The sequence below is a fragment of the Ambystoma mexicanum genome, chromosome 6p, assembly GCF_040938575.1.
Source record: "Ambystoma mexicanum isolate Mex_15411 chromosome 6p, UKY_AmexF1_1, whole genome shotgun sequence".
NCBI classification, from domain to species: Eukaryota; Metazoa; Chordata; class Amphibia; order Caudata; family Ambystomatidae; genus Ambystoma; species Ambystoma mexicanum.
In genome coordinates, this window is record NC_090935.1 from 1,545,855,454 (window position 1) to 1,545,882,366 (window position 26,913).

General features: G+C 45.4%; 1 protein-coding gene across 1 annotated transcript in view; it reads right to left on the minus strand.

The window, feature by feature from the left end:
• Window positions 1–26,913, minus strand: part of DNAH6 (dynein axonemal heavy chain 6) — a 3,423,448-nt gene that overhangs the window by 2,867,825 nt on the left and 528,710 nt on the right. The window lies entirely within an intron of this gene.

Genomic DNA, 26,913 nt, shown 5'->3' on the forward strand with positions numbered 1-26,913 from the left:
AGTTAGCAATATTTATAAATAAAATAATTTGAATTCACTTAAACAAGTTTTAATATTTGTTAGGCAGAATTATATGCAGTACCCTTTGGGAACACCACACACAATTAAGACTACAAGTGACAGTACAATTTCACCTTTGGTACAAGCCTGTACTACACAGTTATAGTGGTAGCAGTAGCGGAGCAGCCAGGCTTATCTCAAGAGTAAGTGAGCAGTATCAAATAGTTACACAAAGGACAGCAATTACTATGATTCAGGCAAACACTGACTCAAGGTTTCCAAGTAAAAGAATATACATTTATTTCACTCTTCAGTTGTAAAACAGTACACTATTATAAGCAGTCTAAAAAAATCACACTCTTAATACACCAGACCACTTCCCTTAAATTCCAGACAAGTTATGCTCACAAAATGAAGTGGGAGCAAAATGGCACTCCAGCAATTTAAAAGGGAGGGAAAAACAAAGTTATTAGAAATTAGGTCAAACCAACAGGTAAGTAAAGTACTCAGGGCAATTGAACAAGAGGAACTACAGAGATAGAATCAGGTAGAAAATGCTTAGGGCCAAAGTCAATGGGTCAAAAGTCTTTTGCTCAAGATCATACAGTTCAGGGTAGTTTGCGGTAAAGTTTGTGGCACGGTTTCCAGACGAGGTTGGTTGATACAAAAGTTAGTTCAAAGAGAAGAGAAGGACAAGCCCTCGGATTGGAGAAAGATTTCAAACACTTTCACCGCGGTTGAACGAAACGGACAACCGGATTTGCACAGTACCTTAAAACGGAGAGGCAGCTGAGGCGGACATTCCTGGTAGTTCCTGCTGGCTCACGGTTCCTGAAGCGACTGTCGGAATGACAAGAAGTAGGAAGACTGGAGGTCCTGCATTACCCAGGGAAGAAACCAGCAACAGAGCAAAGCAACAAATAAAAGGTACGCTCCTTAAAACCCAAGCAGGGTCTGACCTTCCTGGCTATCCAGCCCACTGTAGCTCTGTACAGCGAATTCGACCAGAGGAGGGGTCCTGGCTTGTAGTTTGGGCGAACTGGTTGGTCCCACCAGCTCAAGGGAAGAAGTTTCCTGGAGGATCTTCTCTGTCGTAGGATTCTGGAGATCGGACCTGCAGCAGGGCTTAACCGGGCATTTCAGTCGTTGAAGGGGTCCTCTTCTGCCAGTTCCTCGTTGGTTCTTTCGTTCTAGTGGCGACTCTGCCTTTCCAGTCCCAGAGACCTGCTTTTTATGCAGTTTTCCCCCATTCATACTGCCTGGCTGTCAATCACACAGCAGGGTGGCTGTCCTGGCAAGGACAGTCCCCTCAGCCAATCAAACAGGAGTGAGACTGGGGTTACCAAGGGAACCCATGGCAGGGGTCCGAAGATCCCTCCCTCACATCCTGTCTACCTAGACTTCCAGGCGCCTTAAGGAGGGCTTCTGTGCAGAAGCCCGCGAAAAGACAGCGAACAAAGGAGTCATCCCCGGTATGGCGTGCAGAGAAAAACACAAGAATTCTTTAACAAAAAGAAATGGCGAATAAACCCAGCCGGAGCCAAAATAAAATGTATTTGGTCAAGCGGGTTTATGTTTGAGGCTAATATAATAGCCTAAAACAATACCACGTTTATATAAGATAATCGCGGTAAAACAGTTAGGGTAGATACCACTGCCACCAGCCAAGTCTTAATGTAAAGGGAGCGAAACAATGCTCCAAGAGGCACAGACAAAAAGGGATGAGTTAACACTTTCCAATACTCCATATAGGATGGGGTGTACTGGGTCTGTGGGTTAAAATGACTAAGGTAAAGTTAATGGCAACTTTACCCTTTTCTGGGGGACAGTAGTCAGCCCCAGAAAATGGAGTCAGTGGGAAGTCTCTAAGACAACCCTGTGTCACTGCACTGAAGGTGATTTGTAACACACATAAAAATATGAGGCCATGGAGTAGGTGAGGCTCCAGTGCTCAAGATCACACAAAAAGTGAAAACACACAGCAAAACACATGTAAGAGTGGGAAAAAGGCTTACACTCTTACCAGGTGAAAAAATGCAATCCTAGAAATCCAGCAAAGCTGCTAAGGGACTCATTAGGTAAGGGAAATCGGCCATTTATGAGAATTCTCCCTATCAATATTCATACACTTAAATCTTATCCACCCTTCATTACATACAACAGGTATCGGTAAGTATCAACAGAGTGGCCTTAGGTCCATCTGTACATTTAAAAATACATCTTAAAAACCAATCTAAAGTGTAAAGTGCTTTAGCAATAGAGTCATTAGCGGAAATGATCAGGGACAGACACACAACGTGAGATACGACTGTACAGGCACAGAGCTGTGGTCTCTTTATATGGAGATGATATGGTAATCTATGTCAGTAACTCGCAAGTTAACTTAGAACCGATCATGAAAGAAGAGTTGTTATTTGGGGAGTACTCAGGTCTGAAAAGAAATGTTGCAAAGTCGGTGCTCTTCCCACTCACAGATTGCTGACGGTGTGGGGTTCCAGTGGCACTAGAGTTTTACTCGATCCCTGCGGATCAATATTGCGCGCTCCCCTTAAGTATTATACCTGCGAAAATTATGTGTAGGTATTAGAGCATACCCGAGTGGAGCTGAGTAGATGGATGAGCCTCCCACTTAATATCTATGGCAGAATATCATTAGTAAAAATGGTCCTGATCCCTCGATTTCTATGCGTGTTTCTGAACTTCCCAATAGCAGTATCAAAGTCTTACTTTCATGAAGTGCAATCTGAGATATATCGGTTCATCTTGGTGGATAGGCAGGCCTGTATATCGTGGAAGAAACTAGTTGAGCCGTTAGATAAGAGGGTATTAGCATTACCACATTTTGAGGTGTATTATGGGGCGGCTCCAGCAGCATTTCTGGTGTATTGGTTCGAGGGGGACAGAAAAGAAGCACGTGTAAATGGAAAGGGCATCGGCAGCGCCATCTTTGTTAAGGGCGTGATATTAACTGCCCCTGGAAGATCATCTAAAGTGACAAATATGGTGGAGGTGACTTGTAGATCGTGGGTTCGCAACGAGAAAAAGGGGATCCGAGAGGTTTTGTATTCCCCTAACCTATTGGTCACTTGCATACCGGGGTTGCCACCGACTAGTGAGCTTGGGTATGTTCGCTGCATGGAGCGGCTGGGCATTGTATTCCGGAACCTTTTCCGGGATGGGCGGTTCCTATCGATGGAAGAGATGAAGAGCAAGGGGGTCATTACGCCTTTGGATATATTTCTATACTTCAGGTTAAGGGACTCCCTGAAGAATCTGTTCTCTACCTTTCTGGGAGAGCCTGAAATAGGCGCTACATTGGATGAAATGGTAGAGAGGGGTGTCAGTACGAATGTGTCCTGGCTCTATAGTAAGGCACAAGAATCTAAACTGGGGTGGGCAGCAATGTCTCAGCGACTCTGGGAGATCTCTCTAGGAGGTGATATGCCTGATGATGTATGGAATTATTGCTGTGCAGAGACAAGGAAGATTGCCCTTAATAGCAGGTTTACGCTTATTCATTTTAAATATCTCCATCAATTCTATCACACCCCTGCGAAATTGCAGAGACTGTTTCCAGACACCCCGGATGAATGTGCCCGATGTGCCACGACACTGGCAGCAGACTTTCTGCATGTGGCATGGGGCTGTCCTTTAATATTTCAATTTTGGGAAGGAGTCTTTGAAACACTGAGCACTATAACAGGAGAAAGGGTGGTGCTTGACCCGAGAGTGGCGCTACTGGGATACACTAAACAGATTGCTGGGCGAGTGCAGAGGTTGGCTGGGCTACTAGTGCTTCTGGCTAAGCAAGGGTGGCCATGGTATGGGGTAGAGTGGGGTGTGCTACATTTTTGCAGTGGAAAGTGGATATTCTGTATTGTAACGAAATGGAGTACAGGAGAATGGTTCACCCCTGTGTCAGGCATCAAGATATCTGGGGTCCCTATAAACAATACCTTATTACGTAGGCCCGAGAAAGTGAGTCCTTATCCAAAGAAGGGGTATCTTGAACACATACTGATGGTGGGTGAGAAGAGCTCTGATATTCTAGGGATGTGTAAGGGAAAAGCCACTGTTTTTGTTGTTACTTGTTGAAAACAATAAAAAGAGTTTTTAATAAAAAGTGCAAAGTGCTTCCAAAAGTGTCACTGTGCTAAAGTGCTAACAATTCTGTGAACCACAATTTGTGCAATAAAATGCAGCTAATTGAAATATCCTGTTGGAGATCTAATATCTATTTACAATGCCCGACATGTTTCATTCCTCTTTATTCAGAACCAATCTAAGAACTTCTTCAGGGGCTTACTTCTCACATTAAACGAGCTGCAATACCTAGGGTGATAAGTAATCTTCCTACTTTTCTCTTACAGGTAGGTTAGTTACCACTTTATGCTACATGGAGCCATATAATCTCTACATCCTCTGTTTCTTCTCAATCTCTCACACGTATATTAACTGTTTTCTTATACATTCTTTTTTTTTTTTTTTATTATTATTTGTTTATGGCTTTCCTAAGAAAACCTTTACAAAATCAAATGAAAGAAGAACATTAGGAACTTTAAAAACATAAGCCTTGCAAATCGGTCGAGAGAAGCTCACCCACTATATGGCACTTGAACTGTACTTTGTGAGTATCAAGCAGTTTTCTAAAACCTTTACAATTGCCGTGGTGAGCATAACTTCCTGACCGGAGATTAGTCTATCCCAGAAGGAGTCTTGTGATAAGGTCTCCTCTCTAGCGACGAATCTTCCAAGCAGCTGCCGTCTTGCGGTCCAGGTCCCCTCGCACTCTAACAACAGATGTCTCAATGATTGTAGGTTCGGTGGATCGCAAAACCTGCAGAGCTTTATAGTCTTATCACCCTGGTGTCTTTTAGCCAAAATTTCTCCAGTGTGAGCCGAGTTTAGTCTTAGTCTAAGAAAGTTGTTTCGAATGCTCTGGTCGGGGAATTTTTGAAGGTAACGTGGTAATGTGCCTACTTTTCTCTCCACTTTCAGGAAGAGATTTGGTGGGTTTAAAAGCCTGACTCCTTCAATCGTGCGAATCCAGTCACATATTTCAAGTTGTTTTTTGATTTTCGCAGGATTGTCAATCAATAGTTCTATTGTTAAATTCAGCCTAAGTAGAATGTCCCCCACTTTTCTTTCCAGGTCGAGAAGTTGTTTCGATTTGGCCTTTTTATGATGACCGATTACATCGAAGAGAAGAGTAGAGGGTCTAGCGGTGATAATATCGCGATAAAGCGACAAGAGCTTCCAATCAACTCGACAGCCTAAGGAGATCAGACCCAGTTCATATCGCAGGCTGTTAAGGGGTGTACATACGGGCAGGTTTAGTACTGCTCTCCACAACCGACCCTCAATTTTGTTCCACTCGTGATTCCAAAGGGTAGGTTTCACTTCTAGACCGTACAGAAGGACTGGTACAGCCTTACCAATGTAAAATTTAAGAAGCAGCGATAGTGAGAATTTACAGAACTTCCCCATCAAATTCTTCATCTGGGCCGCGATTTTAGAGGTCTTGCCAAGGATGATTGGTAGCATCTTACTCCTGGATGGAGATGCGAACATTTCGTAACCCAAGTAAATGAGCTCTTCGACTCTAGGAATTTCCGTTTCATGGAGGGTCCATTTCCTAGAGGGTAGGTTTTTCCTCGGATGTTTAAATACCAGGATTCTAGATTTTGAGGGATTGATTATTAGACCATTTAGCTTGGCATAGTCACTTAGTTTAAGAAGGAGCTGTTGCAGCCCCCGGGCCGAGCCATCCAGCAAGACAATATCATCTGCATAGGCCAGCCAGTGTATACTTCTCCCATTAATCCTAGGTGCTATCATAGAGGCCGATTCAAGGAAATTCCCCAGGTCTGCTAGGAAAAGGTTGAAAAATAAGGGAGCACCTAGACAACCCTGCCGGACTCCCTTGAAAACCTCTATAGCCTCTGAAAGATTGCCGGCGTCATCTAGCCTTACCCTAATGGTGGTGTTCCTGTGTAGCTCTATGAGCATAGCCAGAAGGGGTGCTGGGATCCCCCAATTTTGAAGTTTCCGCCAAAGATGTGCCCTGTCCACCAAGTTAAATGCTTTGGATAGATCCACCCATGCACCAAAAAGTGGAGAGCCATCCTTCTCGTTGGAACCTTCACTGAGTAGGTTCAGGATGAGACCATTTAAGCTAGTAGATAGGCCTTTCCTGAAACCCGTTTGATGCCGGGAAAGAATATCGTTGGTATCAACCCAGTGAGCAAGTTCTTTCAGGAGAAGTCGCATGAACAGTTTACTATCAATGTCAAGGAGGGCGATTGGCCGATAGCTTGCAGGCTTAAGTCTGTCGCCCCCCTTAAAGAATGGAATAATCAGTGCATTCTTCCAGGACGGAGGAAAGGAGCCATTCTTTATAATTTCCCGAAAGAGGTGGTACAACAGCTTTGCCCATAATGTGGGGTGATTTTTTAAAACCTGATAAGTTAAACCATTAGGACCTGCTGCCTTAGATGTAGAGGCTGAAAGAATGAGGTCCATAATGTCTTGTTGATTGAATGACAATGACCAGATCGTTGGGGGTCCAGTGAATTCTCTGGAGCCTGGATGTTCAAAGTTCTTGGTCAAGTAGTCAATCCAGGATTGCTCTGGAACTAAGTTGCAGAGAGAGCTATTACGGCCTGTTTCCAGTTGGTTGAGTGCAGCCCAGAAGCTTCTACAGTTGTTGGCGTTAAGTAAATGAAGCATCTTTTCCCCATCTTCTTGCTGTATTTGATGTTTGTGGTTGCGAGACCAGTTTCTGTAGGATTGTTTAGCTTTCCTAATTTTTTGCGAGGTTTCTCGTGGCTCTCCTCCTCCTTTTTTCTTTAGAGTGCGAATAAGATGGCGAAGAGTCCTCTTTTGCTTGTGTATTTCCTCGTCAAAATGATGGAAGTGTGTTTGTTTTCCTACAGCTTTTATCTCCTGTGGTGGACAGATTGACCACACAAAATTCCCAAATCTTTCGGGATGGAATTCCTCAATCCATAACGGTGCCGGGACTGCTTCTAGAAGTTGATTTAGTTTTTCCCCACCAAATTTATATTTAGCCACTCTCAATTTGCCCTTAAATCCGACTAAATCCTGCGGACGCGGTAGATTAAAGGCTCTCTGAGTAGCCGGGAATTGAAGTTCTAGGCTTGCATGGTCACTGCCTCCTTCCCAATTGAGGGTTAGGATCGGGCAGTGAGATGCGAGACCTGGTGTCACAAAAATATAGTCTAGAGTGGATTTCGAAGAGCCCTGGCACCAGGTGTGGTGACCTATTTCGTTGTCCCCATTTTGCTTGAGGATCCTTTCAAGGTCCCAGGAGGAAAAAAAGTCCCACCACAGTTTACCCTTTCGTAGTAAGGTCGGCTTGAGATGTGTGGGCTGGCTATTTTTTGGGGTAATATGGTCTGCATTAAGGTCTCCTGCGACTATAATGTGAGCTCCCTGGAAATTGGTCTTCACTGCTATTAAGATGGTCTGTAAGAGTTCTATAAACTCTTGCAACTTTATGGTGGCTGGATTCCAGTATATATTAATGAGTACTAAAGTGACTCTTGAGTTGTCTAAGTCCAGCTCTACTTTACAGGCCTGAATGCCTGCAACATTATTACAGAGAGGGATGATTTGTTTAATACTCGAGTTTTTGAGGACCATTAAGAGTCCGCCCGCCGGTCTCCCTTTAGATTTTTGTGAGGCCCCAAGATTTATGACTGTGAAACCTTCTATCTCTATGGGGTTTACGAGCCATGTCTCCTGGAATAGTAGAATATCAAATTCTTTTAGCAATTTGTTTTTTAGTAGCTTTTTTTTTAGAAAGCTAGAGCCTCTTGTGTTCCAGGAGACAAGACCAAGACCATTTTGCTTAAAGGCTGATTTGCTCCTCGCCAAGATTCAGAAGAACCTGCGATATGATCTCAGGTAATTTCATGATTAGGTTCTCGCTCAATTTGGGACCAGAAATGGGGATCCTTGAATGTTCAGTCGGCGGACCGACTGGTCCTCTCAGTCTTAGAGTATCCTCTCTGTTTGTGTATGTGCTAGAGTAGTTTCTGAATCCATCTTCCTCCTCCCGCTCAAAGACCAGCAGGCCTGCTCTAGCCAGTTCGATTTTATTCCCAATTAGTGCCTGAAAGGCTCTTCTAGAGCTGAGGCCAACCTCCACGAAAAATTTGTCATTGGCAGCTGGAAATTTGACATATTCAATGTCATCTGATGAAAAAAGAAACAGCTTATAGTTTCTTCTGATTTCTGCCAAGAGGACTGATCTGCAGAGGGACATGTACCCAAATGGTCTTTCCAGTCTTAGCCAAATCCTTGGAATTGTGAAGTCAACTATTTCCTGCTCTATATCCCTCGCGGGAGAGGTGTGGTAAGGGCCATCTGACTCCTCTCCCATTGGACTGGTCTGTGGACAGAGCTCTAGATTTTTCGATTTTCCCTGGCCATTCCGGCAGTCTACTTCATGAGCCAAGGGCCCTGTTGGAGCATTATCGTTAGTCGATTGGAGCTCAAGAAAAGAGACCATTGGGGTTGCAACAGCAGGATTCGTAGTAGTTTTTAAGAAGATAGGCGCCAGTTTAATATTGCTTGCGCTTGTTTGAAGGGCCCCACAACTGTTAGCATTTTTTTGGATACCCTTTTTTAGAAAAATAGGTGCTATTTTGATATTCATATTAGGCATGATTGAGCTCGGGATATTAAAGGCTCCGCTCGCAAGATTTATTGGCTCAGTTTGCATGCCCATATTTGTGGTTTGAGGCATAATGTCGCTATGGGCTTTCCTTGGTTTTGCAGGAATCTCTTTATTTCCATTTGGGCCCTTTCCTCTTTTGATGGATCTTAAGGCACTTTGGCTTTTACTCTGAGAGGGGCCGGCAACTGAAGATGCTTCAGCTTCTGGATCTGTGGTCTTTTCCTCATTCAATGTTAATTTTTTAAAGAAAGCATTTGTTCCCGATTTATTTGGAGCTCTTTTTTTTTGTTTTTTTGTTTTTTTTAGGGTTTTCTCCATTTGTGGGTAAAAGTGGGAGTCTGTTGCTAAAGGCCTCTTTTTCTGCTTATTTCTTCTTCTTCTTTTGGGATGACATGGGGTGACCGGATCAAAGTTTACTTCATTATGCGGGGAGTCTTGGACATTTACAACTGTGATTTTGTTTGGACTCTCCGAGATCTCTACTATGGATTCTATTTCAACATTCGCTAGTCTTCGAAATTCTTCTAGGACTGAGTTTGATAATGGAGTATCATCAAAGCAGTCCACAAGATCCTCTTCTAACTGAGGTTGGATCTTGATTGTAGTGTCTCGAATTTCCATGGGGAGATTTCTTAGGAGTTCTTGTGTTATAAGATTATTCTTAGCTTCTTCTTTCAACAAGGAGTAAATTTGAGTAAGATCCAAACCTTGTTTCACTCCCTCAATTTGTGAGTCTTTTATTATTGGAATCAAGATTGTATTCATGATATTATTGAGTGCTGTTGTCGTTGATTCGTTCTTTGATACTTCATTTGCGAGTTCTAGTAAGACGCCTGCTTGTGTTTGAACCTCTGATTTCAAAAGTTCGAATACAGAGACCAGAGAGTTCAATACAAAACTCAGTGCTGTCAGCGTGTTCTCACTGGCTGTAGAGGGCCCCCCCTGTAATTGGGGGGAGCGCTCTTCATGTTCGTCCTGTAAACCTGATGGAACTGGACCATTTTTAGACAATAATGGTTCTGGTAGATAGGGACAGTCAATAGACAGGGGTGATGAAAGGGTGATGTCACTCTCCTGATTTGTACAGATAGTCTGGCCAACTGTGACCATTAAATCAGCTAGATCATTGGTACTCTTATTTCTTTTTCCTGCGAAATGATCATTGATTCTACTTTGTATTTTTTTAGTCGTTAGAGTGTATTCCAATCCTCTTTTCCACCCTTCCTGAATAAGGGGGGGAAACATGAACTTCAGAGGCCAATTGGCAGTAAGCATGAATAATGTCTTGACTAGCCTGAATGGGTAAATGAGATGTTCCTGGAAGAGTAAGAGGTAGAACATCAGGTATAGTGCTGCCCTCCCCCCCAAGGTATGAGCCTTCTTGGTCTACCATCTCTTCCAGCGGTGGTGAGCTTCGGAGTCTCATTTAATGGTTTCCTTTCTAGTTCAGTGATGGTATAGTTTGGTGAGGTCCCCACGCACCCCAAAGGTAATGAAGGATTGAAAGTTACCTTTACAATGACAAACCCGAAGAGTGGTAGGAGGAGATAATGTGCCTTGTGCGCCTCCCCGCCTAACAGCCGCTTAACAGTCAGACTCCGGACTTTACCCTGCAGGGCTTAACACCGCGAGGGTACACTAGGAGTGCTTTTATGCCCGGCGAATGTCACGTGAGCGGTCACGTGAACGGCCCGAAGCTCCGCCTCCTCCAGGAAGCGAGCGGCCGTGCAGAAAGCGCGAGTTCCAGGAAACTCCCAGCGCTGGCACGCAAGCAGTGGCCACAGGTAGGGATATTCTTCAATAAAACTGCGGCAGTATCTGTAGCACTAGTTCTCGCCGCTCAGCTGCACTAGGAGTGCTTTTATGCCCGGCGAATGTCACGTGAGCGGTCACGTGAACGACCCGAAGCTCCGCCTCCTCCAGGAAGCGAGCGGCCGTGCAGAAAGCGCGAGTTCCAGGAAACTCCCAGCGCTGGCACGCAAGCAGTGGCCACAGGTAGGGATATTCTTCAATAAAACTGCGGCAGTATCTGTAGCACTAGTTCTCACCGCTCAGCTGCACTAGGAGTGCTTTTATGGCCGGCGAATGTCACGTGAGCGGTCACGTGAATGGCCCGAAGCTCCGCCTCCTCCAGGAAACGAGCGGCCGTGCAGAAAGCGCGAGTTCCAGGAAACTCCCAGCGCTGGCACGCAAGCAGTGGCCACAGGTACGGATATTCTTCAATAAAACTGCGGCAGTATCTGTAGCACTAGTTATACATTCTAGGGTTACTAGATATTAGATCTCCAAAAGGATCTTAAAATTAACTATTTGTTTGCACGAATTGTGGTTCACAGAATTGTTAACACTTTAGCACAGTGACACTTTTGGAAGCACTTTGCACTTTAGATTAGTTTTTATGATCTGTTGATACCAATTACTGTTTTACATAACAAAAGGTGGACAAGATTTGACTGTATGAATATTAAAAATTATTTGAATTAATTAAACTTGTTTGATATGTAAATGCTGCTAACTAGTATATAGACTCTTCTTATACAAGCAGGTTATTATAAGGGTTTTGGATGGTGGAGGCGGAAGCTATTGAATGGTTATTTTTTTTTTAACTCTATTTATTATTATCAATAGGAAAAAAGAAATACAGCAAATATAACAAAGGGTTACATCTTAGATCACAATGGAATAAACCTCACCATAACAATAACAGAACTGATAATGTACAATGAACATTAATCTTATCAACAAACTGACTGAATTTGAACTAGCCTAAAATATAACCAATGAGTAAGAATCCGACAATCACAAACAATTAGGACAACATCACACAAACGCATAACAAACACAACCACCCTCCCACCCCCAACACATTCATTAGAATCAAAAGCAACCCCAATTTATCACAGTACAATCCAGGATCACCCATAAAGATCAATGAAGCTTCTTCACAGCTCATCATAAAGTTCTCCCTTGTGCTGCTTATAATACATAGTTTTCTCATATCTTGACAAAACTTGCACATCTAAAATCCAGTCCTCTATTGTTGGTTTCTTCCTTGTCTTCCAGACCTTTAATATTTGCTTTTTTACCACCAATAGGACTTTATTAATCCAGCTTGATGCTATCAAGCTTGTACTATGTCCACAACCATGTAATTGTAGAATGACTGCGAGGGGATCACGTGGGTAAGTAATTTTCCAGACCTGGTCGATTCTGTCAAGCACATCCCTCCAAAAATGTATCACCCTTTCACAATTCCACAACATATGGAGCAAACTACCCCGCTCCTTCCCATAACCCCAACAATTGTCATCAATCATTCCCAAGGCACACATACGCATCAGGGCCCAATAGATTCTGCACAATATTCTTTGATGCGTAAAGCGTAGCAGTAAATCTGCCTTAGCCTTTATCAGAGCTTTCCATACCTTATCCCATTCCTCTTGTGTGAGTTTTCTACCCAATTCCTCTGACCACAGTAACCTTAATTTCTCCCAAGAATCTAACCACTTCCTTTCTGGCTGCACACATTTTAAAATGTTTTATACTTTCTGTGATCCACTAGTCAACACAGTAAAGACCTCTGGTTTCTTCGAAAATGGGGCATTCCTCATCTGACCCTCTTTTGTGAATTAGATTTACCAAATCATTGTACCTTCTTTTTTTTTTAATAACTCTGTTTATTGAATTTAAACACAACGAAAACATAGACGTTAATCATTGGCATACATCAGAAAAGGAAACATGGCAGTATCAAGCGCGGCTAGGGGCGCTGTAGGGCGGTTGCGAGACAAATAAATATTGGTAACCCAGGTTCCGACTTACATCCACCGGTTAAGGGATGGATAAGGAGGGGGCTGGGGGGAGAAGGGGAGGGTTGGGGTGGTAGGGGGTGGTGAATTTCAGTGAGCTTCGAGTCATTTACCCCATATCTTTTCGAATTTGTGGGGGCAACCCTGCGCGTTATAGATCCGGCGTTCTGAAGCTGCACATCTGTCCAGTTCATTGCTCCAGCGATTCGGGCACAGTGGGTCTGTAGAGCCCCATTTAGCCGTGATAAGTCTTTTTCCTGCCCCCAGTGCAACCGCCAAAAACATTTTTTCGTATTTTGTCAAGTCTACTTCCCCCCAGATGCCCAGAAGTGCCATTTTTGGGATCCTTGGGAATCGGCGTGGCCAGTACAGTGGAGATTGTATTAATACAGTTCCCCCAGAAGACTTGCAACACTTGACAGTACCAGATCATATGGTAGAAGGTGGCCAGCTCAGTTTTGCTTCCAACGCATGTCCCATCCTCGGCTCCCCCCCATCTGGCCATGGCAGTGCGCAAACAATAAGAGCGATGAAGGAATCTTAGTTGTATTAGTCTGAGCTTAGTTTCTATCCCAATTTCCCTAGGGGACATTAATGCTTCTATCCAGTCTTCAGGTTCCAGTTCACCTAAGTCCCTTTCCCACCTTTCTTTGAGTCCATCAAGTTGTGTGGCCCCGAAGGAGTTGAGGGCCTGATAGAGGGTAGAGGTAACCTTGGAGGGAATACATTGCGGGAGGACATTGGTCTCAATGGGAGAGCAGGGGGGTATGTTTGTTGTGTCAGGGAACTGAGTACGGATGGCATGGGCCAGCTGCGCGTGTCAAAACTGGTCCATAGGTGCCAAGTCGAATTGCTCTTGCATGGTCTCAAAGTCAAGGAGGTGCCCCCCCGGATCACATGTGCTGGTGTGTGTATCCCTTTTGCTTGCCAGTGTTCAAAAGAGCCCATTTTTACTATTTCCGGGAGGTGCGTGTTCTGCGGTGTCCGGTCAAATGGTCGACAGACAAATGGTCAACAGGACAATTGGTCGACACAATTTGGTCAACAGGTCAAATGGTCGATTTTTTTTTTATTTATATATATATTTTTTCGGTTTTTGTTTAGGGTAAAAAAGGGTTTTTTAGCAAAAAAAGGGAGTTGGGGGGACCCCCCAAAAAATAAAGAAATTGTGAAAAAACAAAAAATAAATTCGGCCAGTTGACCTGTCGACCTTTTGGTGTCGACCAATTGTCCTGTCGACCATTTATTTTCGACCAAATGACCTAGAACCGTGTTCTGCCATATGGGTTGGGATAGTGTTGGTTTCCCTTTCCAGCCGACCAGTTTGTGTGCGTTCCGCCAAGCGTGACGGATATGGTGCAACATTTTTGGTAACGACGGGAGGTGGTAGTTGGGGGCATACAGGATCTGCAGCGGGGTTGTTGGGGACATGGTCTCTATTTCAATACGGATGTATGGTAGTGTGGGGTCTGCATGTATCCAGTCATTTACCACCCCAATCTGTGTCGCGAGGTAATACGTGCGTATGCAGGGTAAACCGATGCCTCCTTCTCATACCGATCTCTGGAGCGTGTTAAGGGCAATTCTGGGCTGTTTCCCTCCCCATAGCAGTGTGCGAAGGTTCTTGTCAATAAGTGTGAAAGTTTCCCGGGGGATGGTGAGTTGGGCATTTTGGAAAACATACAGGAGTCTGGGGAGGGTCATCATCTTGAATAATGCGGATCTACCCATTAGCGATAAGGGGAATGATTGCCAGTGGGAGGCATCCCTATTAAACCACTCTATTACTGGCTGAAGGTTGAGTTGGAGGAACCCTTCTAGTGTCGGATCGAGCCGTATGCCCAGAGATTTAAATTCCCTAATACAGACATGGTATGGGCAGGTCTTTGGGATCGCAGACTCGCCGCCTTGGATCGGGAAGTAAATGGTTTTGGTCACATTCACCTTTAGGCCCGCGAAGTTTTGATACTCCCTAAGGATAAGGGAGACAATAGGGCATGAGGTACTCGGGTTGCTGAGGTATATGAGGAGGTCATCCGCATAGAGCGAGAGTCGACCCTCCCCACGCGGCCAGGCGAATCCAGACCAATTATTGTTAGCTCTGAGCTCTATTGCGAGTGGTTCAATGACCAGGAGGAAGAGGAGTGGAGACAGTGGGTACCCCTGACTTGTGCCTCGGCCCAGAGGGAATGGTTTGGAGGACCTGCCGTTCACCCTCACCGTGGCCTCTGGGGATGCATAGAGAAGTTTGACCCATGATATGAATGTTTGCCCGAGGTTCATTCGAGTCATGATTGCCCATAAAGCGTCCCACCCCTCAAAGTCCACTGCCAGGAGGGCCAGTGGGGCCGGTATTTCTTTGGCTCTACTCAGCGCAAGTTGGATTCTGCGCAAGTTCATGCGAGTGGATTTATTGGGCATAAATCCACATTGATCCGGGTGGACGAGAGTCTCAATCACCTGCAATAGTCTGTTAGCGAGTGCTCTGGCGAGGACCTTGGCTTCTCCGTTGATCAGTGAGATGGGACGGTAGGAGGCACATTCCTCCAGGGATTTTCCGGGTTTATGTATGACAACTATGCACGCCTTCCTGAGGTCCGGGGGGAGTGCCACCTGTTCCTTACAGTGTAGGAACATACGGTGCATATGAGTCGATAGTGTGCCACAGAGGCACTTCCAAGTCTCCGTGGGGAAGCCGTTGGGGCCCGGAGTTTTCCCAGGTTTTAGCTGTGCGAGCACCTCTTGTATTTCAATCTCCGTCATTTCAGCATTCAGGAGGTCTGATTGGTGTTGTGAGAGTTTCGGGATCTCAATCCGGTCGAGGTAGCAAGAGGGCTCGAGTGCAGGGCTTCCGGTGGGAGGAGTATAGAGTTTCTTGTAGTAAGAAGCGAATGTTTCCACAATGTCAGCGCCGTCTATCAGCAATGTACCCTCCAGAGATTTGATAGCGCGCAGGTGTCCTCTGCTTTGCTCACGTTTCTCCAACCAGGCCAGAGTTTTATTTGCTTTGTCACCTCGTTCATAGATTTGGCTTCGGACTAGCTGATGGGCTGTTCGTGCGTTGTCCAGAGCTAAGTTGCTGAGGGCGTCTTGTGCCGTGATCAGGGCCTCCTTTGCTTCTTGAGTGCTATGTGCTTGGATTTGTCATTCGCATTCCAGGACTTATGATTCTGCTTCCCTGATCTTTTGGACGTGTCGATTTCGGTGGGCGGAAACCACCGGGATGGCTTCTCCTCGGAGGACTTTCTTGTATGCCTCCCAGATCGAGATCGGGCAATCCACTGAGCCTTTGTTTATCTCAAAGTATTCTGCAGTCTTTTTTTCAAGTTCTTCCGCGATTGCAGGGAGCCGCAAGTGGTATGTGTTCAAGCGCCAGTTGCGATCCGGGCCTCGGCAGGCATTCTTCATGGTTAGAAGGAGGGGAGAGTGGTCCGAGAGTCCCGTTGCAAGTAATTCAGCAGATTTTTGCAGATTTTGCAGTCTGTGGTTTGTGCTGCGGGGGATGAAGGCATAATCAATCCTTGAGAGTGATTTATGCACGCCGGAAAAAAGGAAAAGCCAGCCTCATCGCCATGGATGAGCGCCATGTGTCTGTTAGCCCCTGTGCTTCGGCGAACATGGCGAGCGATGTCGGGGTAGGGCGGCTTCCAGGTCTCCTATAAGATTTGTCAACTGCGACGTCCATCACTTCATTGAAATCGCCTCCTCTCGCCCATAGATCAGCCTCCTCTTCCAGGAGCAAATTCCGTAGTTCAGATAGCAGTTCCTTCGTGAGCGTGGGGGGGGCATAGATTGCGGCAAGGCCCCATTTCTCACCCCAGATGTCAGCAAGCAGCATCACATAGCGGCCCCGAGGATCGGTTCTGACTTTCCTGACCTGCAGGGGGACTCGTTTATGGACGAGTATCATCGTACCCCTGGCGCCTTTCGTGAATCCGGCATGGTAGGTGTGCGGGTAATTGGACCTCTTGAAAAAGTTGGTGTTCGTGCCAATCAAATGTGTTTCATTTAGGAGAGCTATGTCGTGTGAGTACCTTTTAAGATACTGGAGCACCAATCTTCGCTTTACGCTGGAGCCAAGGCCGTTAACGTTCCAGGACAGTAAGGATAGCGTGTTGGTGTTCATTTTATCTGCGTGGGTCTCTTAACGGGGCATCTGGAAGGATTAATGGCGGTCTCATATGTTTCCAAGGTGTGCAGAGGTATTCACCAGAGGGAGATGTCCGGGGTTGCCCCATAGCGATGTGGCCGGTGACTGGGTATTTCGGGTGTCATTTGCCTCACCCGTAGACAGTGCTTGCTTCTCTTGCCAGCGTATGTCGGTGTCGTGCCTTCTCGTCCTGTGATTCTGTTTACTTACATCCTTAAAACTCCCCCATCCTGTACTCCCCCCCCCCCTCCAACTGGGAGCACCTGTCGCCCGAACATTAAACGTATAACTTAGTAAACTGCAAAGAACTTCTTCGGGATGACCCGGACTGGGGTAGTGCCTACACCGCATGATGCGCCGCGGCCGCTGAGACAGAGCTCCCGTGTCGTTGCATTGAAAGTCGGCCCCCGTATTGCTGGAGCCTCAGCCATTCTCTGTGGGGCTGTTGGTCAGATGCTGCATGGTATCTCCACTTGCACTTGTCGGGAATAGAGGGGGCGAGGGCCGCCCAGGCCTGAGTTTCTGCGCTGACGGGTCAGGCGGTGTGCGTTTCGTTCTAGAGTCAGTGAGGACTCGTGTTTCGAGCCAATCCCATGCATCTTTGGGGTTATAAAACAGATGGGTGGTGCCCTCATAGTGGACTTTAAGCAGTGCCAGGAAGAACAGGGCATATTTGACGGACAGCGACTGGAGTTTTTTCTTGACAGAGTCGAATGACTGGCGGGCCTTTTGAACTTGCTTGGTGTAATCAGGGTAGAACCCGACCCTGCAGCCGTTGTACGTGATCGGGCCAGAGGACCTTGCCATTTGTAGGATCGCATCGCGGTCTCGGTAATTCAACAGGCGTGCAATTATTGTTCTAGGCGGGGCACCAGGGGTAGGCTTGCCAGTGGGCACCCTGTGTGCCCTTTCTATGGAAAAGAATTTAGACAATTTTTTGGGAGCGAAGACGTGTGCCAGCCAGTCTTCCAGGAACAGTTCAGCGCTGGGGCCTTCCTCCTTTTCCGGTATTCCAAGGATCCTTAGATTATTACGCTGCGCTCTCCCCTCGCTGTCCTCAGCGCGACATTCCAGCGGGGTGACTTTCTGGGTGATTGCGACAAGTTGGTGTTCCAGCCGGTGGACAGTGTCTTCTGTAACGGACACCCTTTGTTCTGCTTCACCGGCCCTAGCTGAGAGGTTGCGTAGATCCTGTCGAATGAGGGACACTTCCGTAGATAGGTCTCCCATTTTGGGTTCCAGTGATGTCCTTGAGTCCCCAATCGCTTTCATGAGGTCTGTCAGAGAAATTGAAGGGTCGTGGGGCTCTCCGCTGGCACCTTTCTCTTCTGGGGTCTGAGTCCCTTGGCGGGAGGGGGTCCCTGTTATGTAGAAGTCCATTTTACTTTGAAGGGTTTGCCTTTTAGACTTCTCCTTCCCCATGTCGCAGTTTGCACGCTCGGTATGGCAGGAGGTCCGGGAGTTCCGCAGTGTCGGGCAAGGAGGGTGGATGATGAGGCGTGGAGGGGCCCTGCGTGGGTCAGACTGTTATGTCGTAGCAGTAGGGGGTATCCGCGGAGGGGCGGTGCCAAAGACAGTGGAGCGTGCTTCCTTCGCGTGCGGGCCTCTCTTCCGGGGCCGCCAGGTGCTTGAGGATGCTGCAGTATATGTAGGGGAGGGCTCGTTACTGCGGTAGTGGTGCTCCACCGGAGCCGTTCTGCGTGTTGTTTCCCACCACCCCACCTCCACCGCAGCCAGAGTGTGCAGAGGCCTTGCGCGGGGAGGTGGGGGGAGAAGCAGTCCTTGCAAATATGGGATTGTGCCGCCGTTCGACAGTCTGGCGTGGTGCTAGCAAGTGTTCATGCAGTTCTGTATGTGGGCTTACAGGCCCTGTTGCTGGTCCAAGTGTATGAGGGGCTGTGAAGGGGAAGGGGGGAAAACAGGGCCAGTTCCCAGTCCACTACACACTCCTACCTCACTGTGGCTGGGTCCGTTGCCGGTGTGATGTCCACCAGCAGGGGAGCGCAGCACTCAGTCTTTTTGGTTGTGCCGCAGCTCAACCCTGGGCGAAGCAGTCTCACTGACGGGGGGGGGGGGGCAGTGGAGCGTGTTTCCCTTGGATGTGGGCCCCCTCTTCCAGGGCTGCCAGGCCCGTGGGGGTGGTGCGGTGTGCGAAGGGGAGAGTTCACTTTTTCTGCACAGGAGCCCCCCCAGAACAACCCTCAGAACAGTAGGAGCTGTTCTGAGGGTTGTCTCCTGCCATTGCAGCCCGATTATGCGTAGGTCCTGCGGAGGGGGGGGGATATGACCCTCTCAATAGATACAGGGCCTTGCCACTGCACTGTTCACCAGCATAGCACCAGCCAGTGCTTATTCCCACCACATGGAGTTCTGTTCACAGGCTTGTGGGCCCTGTTGCCAGTCCGAGTGTGTGAGGAGCCGTGGAGGGAGAGGGAGGAGAACAGTGCAAGCCCCCAGCCCCACACGCACTCCTACCTTGCTGTTGTCGGGTCCGCTGTCGACGTGTTGTCCACCAGCGGGGGAGCGCAGCACTCAGCCCTTCTTCTCGTGCTGCGGCTCGACCCCAGACGGTGCAGTCTCGCCGACGGGGGGAGGGAAGATCGCCATTGGAGGACAGGGGGTGTGGGCCCAGGCCTGGGCAAGCGGTCACAGTGGCTCTGAGGTCCGTGCGTAGGGTGTGGAGGTCCTCCGCCTCTACAGGAAGGAGGGGGGTGCCTCTCGTGTTCGTTACACTGCCGGGATCGAGAGGGATGCAGTGTGCAAGCGGCAACGGCCGCTCTGGTCCCAGCGCCCCGTGATGTCCCCCTGATCGGGTGGGCGGGCAGGGTCACAGTGACACCTCGCCAGTGCCAGTGGAGCGCCACGGGGGGTCTTGTCCTACAGCCCGTCGGCGTATGCTCCGTGTATCTCCTCGCCTGGGATCTGCTGTATTCAGAGTGCCTCGGAGGGGGAGGGGCGGGCAGTCACCTCGTCCCACACCACAATAGCCGCGGGTCACCTGCCAGCAGTCTTCGAGCTGGTACCGGAGTTCCCAGGTACGATTCGTCCCCAAAGTGCAGTGACGTGTGCTCTGATGTGTCCGCTTCTGTTAGTAGACAGATGGGTTGATTTTGTAAAGCGGAAAAGGGCGAAAATTAGGGATAAATGTAGGGGCCGCCCGGGAGCCGGTGTGTTTAGCTCCTCATGCATTGCACGCGCATGCGCAGTCCCCCATTGTACCTTCTTAACTCCCTAATTTGTAGACCAAACTTCTCAACCAGATTCTCAAACGGGACCACTCCTCCATCATCCCAAACATCACCAATCATTAAAATGCCTCTACTAATCTAACTCCTCCAATGCAGAACGTTGTTATTGATCTGCAGCCCCGGGTTATGCCAAAGGGAAGTCTCTTTATACATAAATAACCCTTGTCCACTATCAACTATCATGGAAGTCAAAGCATCTTTAGTTGCCAAAATCATCCTTAAACTCTGAATCCTCCCAGGTAGCTTCCCAAAGGAATATAGACTATTTATGTCATACGGTGAAAACTTCCGCAATTCAATTTGCACCCACCATGGCATCGGTTCCCGTTCCCTGCAAGAGCAGCTAAGCACCTTTTTTAAAAAAAAGCCATTAGTTTAGTTCCTTAAAATTGGGTATCCAAATCCTCCATCCTTTACGCTCCTGACCATAATATACCTATGAATACTAGCCCTCTTCCCCTCACCCCATAGGAAATTTTGGAACAACCTATCTATACGTCCAAAATCATATACAGGCTTTTAGGCAATAAAAGCATTTAAATCGCATTAACTTTAGTCCTAATGGTCAAATGTATGCGCCCCCATTTTCTAATATCATTTTGTAGGATCTCAATAATTCTATCTACATTATATTGTACTATTTTTCTTACATCCCAAACAATGTGAATACCCAAATATTTTACACATGAATTTTCCCATTTACATTTCCAACCTAATAATTGTCCCCCCTGCCCCCCAGGTGAATGTTTGATTGGAAATACTACAGCTTTTCCCAAGTTAATCTGGTAACCTGATAATGTTCCTACTTCTTCAAAAATGTCTTTTAAAAGCTGACCTCCCTCCACATGACTATTCAGAATAACCACTACATCATCTGCATAGGCCAGTGCCTTTACCTCACTATCACCTATACACAATCCACAAACTCCCCTATGCTGCTGAATGTATGCTAATAAAGGTTCCAACACCAAACTAAACAACAAGGGAGACAAGGGACATCCCTGCCGAGTGCCCCTATATAGTTGGAATGATGCTGAGAATCCCTCATTCACCCATACTTTAGCCGTTCTATCAGTTTGTAACGCCTTAATTTCATTGATAAACAATTGTCCGAAGCCCAATTTCGATAGTGTATAATTCCAGAACCTCCAGTTTACCCTATCGAAGGTCTTCTCGGCGTCCAACAAAAATTAACAAAATATCCTTGACCTACGAGTCTGGTAAACTTAAAATGTCCAACAGAGTTCTAATGTTGTCATAACCGTAGCGCTGTTTCATAAATCCAGTCCGAGATCACTCCATCAATCCCCCCCATGTATTTTTCTAATCTTACCGTTAAAATTTTAGTGAGGATTTTTATGTCTACATTGAGTAGTGAGATTGGGCGGTAATTACAGCACCTAGTTGCATCCTTTCCTGGTTTTGGAATTACTGTGATAATAGCTTCCTTCATCGAAGCACAAAACTTCCGTTCCTTTATAATGCGATTATACAGATTACTCAGTTCCGGCGCCAACATCTCATCATACTCCTGAAAAAACTACTGTTAAGCCATCCATTCCTGGCGATTTTCCTTTTGTCAATCCCCCAATAACTGAGACAACCTCCTGTACAGTAATGGGAGCTTCAATAAAATTTCTACCTTCTTCAGATAATGAAGGGAGAACAATTTTCTCGAAGAAACTATCTAAATCTTCTACTCGTGGAGCTAGTTCTTCAGAATATAACTCAGCATAAAACAAATGGAAACAATCACCTATTTCATTCTTCTTAACTACCATATTTACAGATTAATTAACAATTTTATGAACATATAACCTATCTGAATAACTTTTCAGTCTATTTGGAAGCATTTTGCCCCCACTACCCCCCCTTCCCAATATTTTTATTTTACATAATACATTCCCCTCTCAACCTGTATATTTAACTCACACTTCAAGATTTCTTTAACATTCACTATTTTAACTCTTACACTCATCTTTAGACAACGTGTATCTTTTTTGTAAATCCCCTAATTCATTCTCAAGTTCTTCTAGCCTTGATTCACCTATTCTTCGCACCCTAGCAGTCCAATTCATCAATTCTCCTCTTATAGAAGCCTTAAAGGAATCCCACACCACCATACTGTCTCCCGTTCCACTATTCTCTCTAAAGTAATCAAGTATACATTTTCTCAATGCTCTAGATGCGTCTTTATTTTGTAGCACAAAGGCTTTCAATTTACATCTATAAGCCCCTCGTCTCTCCGGGGTTAAGGTCATCCTAGCTTGCACTATCAAATGATCTGAAAGGTCTCTTTCCCCTATACTTGCCTCCAAAACAGTCTCAATCAGGGTATTTGACATTAATATATAGTCCAGTCTACAGTATGAAGTATGCACCAGTGAATAAAAGGAAAATTCCCTATTCCTCCAGTGCAGATTCCTCCAGACAACGACCAGATCAAAAACTTCCATAAACTCTCTAAACTCTTTACTCAATTTATGCCCCGTAATGTTACATGACAAGGTTCTATCCATTTTAGGATCTATGACAGTGGAAATCACCACCTAGGATGACCTTTTCACCTCCCATATCACGCATCATTGCCATCAGTGAATCAAAGAACTTACCTCCCCCGCACAAGGGCCATATATAGAACCAATTGTCATTAAAGTACCTTCATATTTCAGGTCGACCAGTATGATACGTCCCTCATTATCCAAATTAACTTTTTCAATACTTGCACCAAGGCCCTTCCTCATCAAAATTCCCATCCTACTAGAATTTGAAGAGTAGCAATTCAGCAGCACTTTAGAAATGTTTTCGTTAGTCAGAAGATCCCCTGTACCATCTACCAAGTGTGTTTCTTGTAGGAGAGCCAGATCTATTTTTTCACCCCAAAGCTTAGACAGCATTTCTTTCTTTTTTGTGGGCAATTTAACCCTTTCACATTCCTGATGCACATCGAAAGCAGGCCCATCTCAAGTTCAATGAAACAACTCACTCACATGCCTACACTTGAGTTTACCCCAACCATACACTATTCTTCTCTTCATCCAGGTGCACATCAATCTCTGTCATTTTACAATTTGAACGCACATTTTTTTCCTTATCCCTAAACCGTGGCTTGTACAATACAAATAGTCCCCCCCCGACAGAGACGACAAAAACAACACAAAAAACAAAGCAGAACATTATTTGAACAAAATCCAATTTCGATGGATTTTATCAGAATACCTTTATATATACATAAAAACCCATTCCTAACCATTCACCCAGAATCCTGTACCCAACACTCTTTAACCCCAAATCTTCCTCTTTTTTGAGATTATCTGTTTTCATGACTCTCTCCTATTCTCTTCCTAGTATTCGATTAAGTAATCCCTAATTTAAAACCATCGTACACATCAGAAGAAATTTTGCTTCAACAATAGCTACTCATACCTCGACATGTCTATATCTGCCCAATGAACTGTAACTAGTTATTAGACAATTTTCACATCATGCTTCACATGTTCTTCCCTCTTTGACCCAATCTCACCTCAATGCGGTATGTAACCCTTCTTAACCCTTCTTATTTACCCCACCTTCAGCTCAGCCGACCACTCAACCCCACCAGCCCGTAGGCGAATCACGCCATGCCATGGATTAAAAGAAGCATGCGCTTCAAGTACACAATAATATTACTCTGTTGTTCAAATCCCACATATCTCCGCCTACCGCCAATTACCATGTATGGACATTTCTTCATCATTTTCCATTTTTAAAAGAAAATCTTTTCACCCCAGAACTAGAGTAGAATCCAACCCTTATCCTATAAAAACCCTCCTCATTACCCCAGGGCTAGTATAACTAGCTTCACTATCTGCGCCATGGTTACTCCACAGATTTTTAATTAATGGACATTAAAAACCAAAAAACATCTCATATTTTAGAATCACATTAAAATGCTTGTGGCTGAATGGGAAACCTCTACAATGTTCCTCATTTGAACATTTGACCGTATTTGGGAACTAACGGCACCAACAGCACTTATTTACAATGCATATTTGATTATATAGCCAGTTAAACATTTTCCCCGGGATTACGCCCGGAGCAGTGAATTTTACACAACATTCCAACATTCAGCACGCTGACCGCATTTTAAAACCTAACCAGGATAGATCCCTAAAATAAAAGTTCATCAAGGTAAAGTAAACAGGGGTCAAAGCCCAACGGACCGCAGTATTTACATCCCCCCCAACACCAACTTCGGTCCAGTATTGCCTGGACCCAGCCAACAGTGCTATGCTGTGCCATGAGCCACGGAGTTGTGATGTCACAGGCGGCCCATACAGCAAACACTGTAGAGCCTAAGTCAATGCTGGCAGTAGCCCAGAATGCACTTTGACCAGTCATGTGTGAACGTACACAACCTTGAAATTATTCTTAACATGCATTTCCAACTTCTTGCTGAACCTCAGGTTGACGGATAACTTTAAAACAGTCTGGGCTCCAGCACCGTGCAATCCTCCACGACGGCCGATGGGGAGAGGAAAGAGACGACAGTTCAAGGGAACAAGAAAATCATTACCCTACATAACCTCATCCCGGAGGACCTACTATCGGGTCTCTGTTTTCATGACAATCAAACTAGCTCCGGTGGTACATTAAACGGAAATGGTGCCACAGGAAGAGTCTGTTTATTAGATATTAGATATTCTGGCCATAGCAGACGAACCATCGAGTCATCAGCGCCCTCCTTACCTTCCCATGTTTCTGCGCCCCGTGCCTCACTATCACTGTCACTTCATTGCTTCGCTGCTTTTCACCCCGTACATCCGACAAACTAAACAATGTAACGGGCATGTGTAACGTAACGTGACATATGTACGCAGGTCCTTTCTTCAGATTTGTTATCATAGCCTCGAGAGGGCAATCGAACAATAACAACACAGTTAAATTATGTTTCAAAATAATGGCACTTCCTTAACTGAACACGAAGCTAGTAAACAAATGCAATGTAACCAAAAAAATAATTATACAAACCCAAATTGGTTAAATTAAATCAAAGTCAGATAATACAGTCATCTCTTCTTGTTGGTCAGTTTTTGAGATGCAGTGGCAGAGGCAGCTTCCATGGGCTCCACATCCAAGTCACTCAAGAAAACCTCAGCACTCCTATGATCAGCAAATGAATGAAGATGACCTTCCACAATTACACCAAAAATTGCCTGATAAATCATGAAATATTTGAGTTTCTTAAGCCTTGCTTTCTCCTTTGCCATAGCAAAACACTTCCTCTTTTCCATGACATCCCGGCTCAAATCAGCAAACACCATGATCTTGTTTCCTCCCCATGCAAGATCACCAATTTCACGAGACTTCTTCAGCATCAGCTCTCTGGTTGGAAATCTTAAAAATTTGACAATAAAATGTCTGGGGCGCTGACCCAAGGCTGGTTTCTGGCCCAAAGACCTATGTGCCCTCTCAATATCCGGTGGTATTTTAGGATCCAAATGTAACATGGAAACCAGAGCCTTCTCCAAGAATGAGATTGGGTTCCCTCTCTCCACATTTTCTGGAAATCCAGCTATCCTTATGTTATTTCTTCTTGAAAAGTTTTCCTGCTCACAGAGCTTGAGTAATAATTTCTCATTCTGGATTTCCAACAGTCTTACTTGGTCTGCCAGGCACATGGTTTTATCATCAACAGAGCTGAGATGATATTCAACAGCAACCACTTTAGTACTGAGGTCCAGATACCTCTCCTCTGCATTTGTTAGCTTTGACTTGATGTCTGCAATATCCAATGTTACTTTTGTAAGCAAGTCCAGCAGCTTGTCATCCCTCTTTTCTTCCTCTCCTTTTTGCCTTTTGGCAGGATGGGTATTACCAACAGAGTCAAGGCTTTCAACCATCATGAGGATGAGTATTGAGCAGGTACAGGAGCTCAGCACCTAAGCTGCCATCTCTGGGTTAGAGATTCTGCGCCTCACATAGCACTAGTCACTGAATGCATTCTTATCGGCTGTATCATTCCCGTGTTATTTTAGCAGCTGTTCATATATGCATATAAGAAAAACATCAAGCACAGAAATGCATGGATTTTTCATTTATGAGGAAAATGTGTTCCTTTTTTCTCCAGGTACTAGAAAGTATTTGGAAAACAACAACTCCACCTCGGATATAATCCTTTAAAATATTTCTTTGTACATTTCCATGATGCAACTTGCATACCAATTCATAAATGTTGTTAAAAGTGTTAAGTTCCAAGTGGAACTGGGTCTAACAATATGTACCTTAGCTGGTACTTTTAAAAATTTTGAGGTAGTATTCAAAAATACTTAAAAAAAATATAATGTCACTATATTTTTGTTTGTTTTGATAGATGGTAAATTGACATACATCGACGCCCCTTTACTTGGAAAACAAATGTGTAAAAATCAAAATATTTGTAAAGCAAACTGTTAGCACTGAAGCTTGAACTTAAGAGACCTCGCAAAGCAGCACTAGGCAGGTAAGTGGCCAAATTCCACAAATTATGAATTGGGCCACCATTGGCAGCTGAGAGGCATTAATCTGCCTGCCAAAAGTACTTCTGCCAGCTTGATAATTTGCACTGCCATGAGCTATCTGCAAGCAGCAATTGGGGCCAATGTGCCCGCCCTGCTTCCGCCATACCCATGCCCCTGATATACAAAATAATTACTTTCATGGTGATTTAGGTACACTTAATCCGTGTCTCTCCCAAATTCGCAATTGGTTATGAAAGGCCAAGCTGGAAGTCAGCTATACAGATGCTGCATTTAAGCAGGAATAGAGTTAACAATAAAGAACCTCAGTACACAAACCCAACATTATTCCCCAGAATACCAATCCTACCCCCTATATAAACATGCCCAGCAAACCAACCACCAGTTTCTTCATTTTTACGCCAACCGTAATTCAATAATAGCAATGGAATATGCTTGAGGAAACGTCTGGGTTCGAGAGCCATGGACTAAGAGTATCAGAATCACTATGAAGGTAACTTTCTGG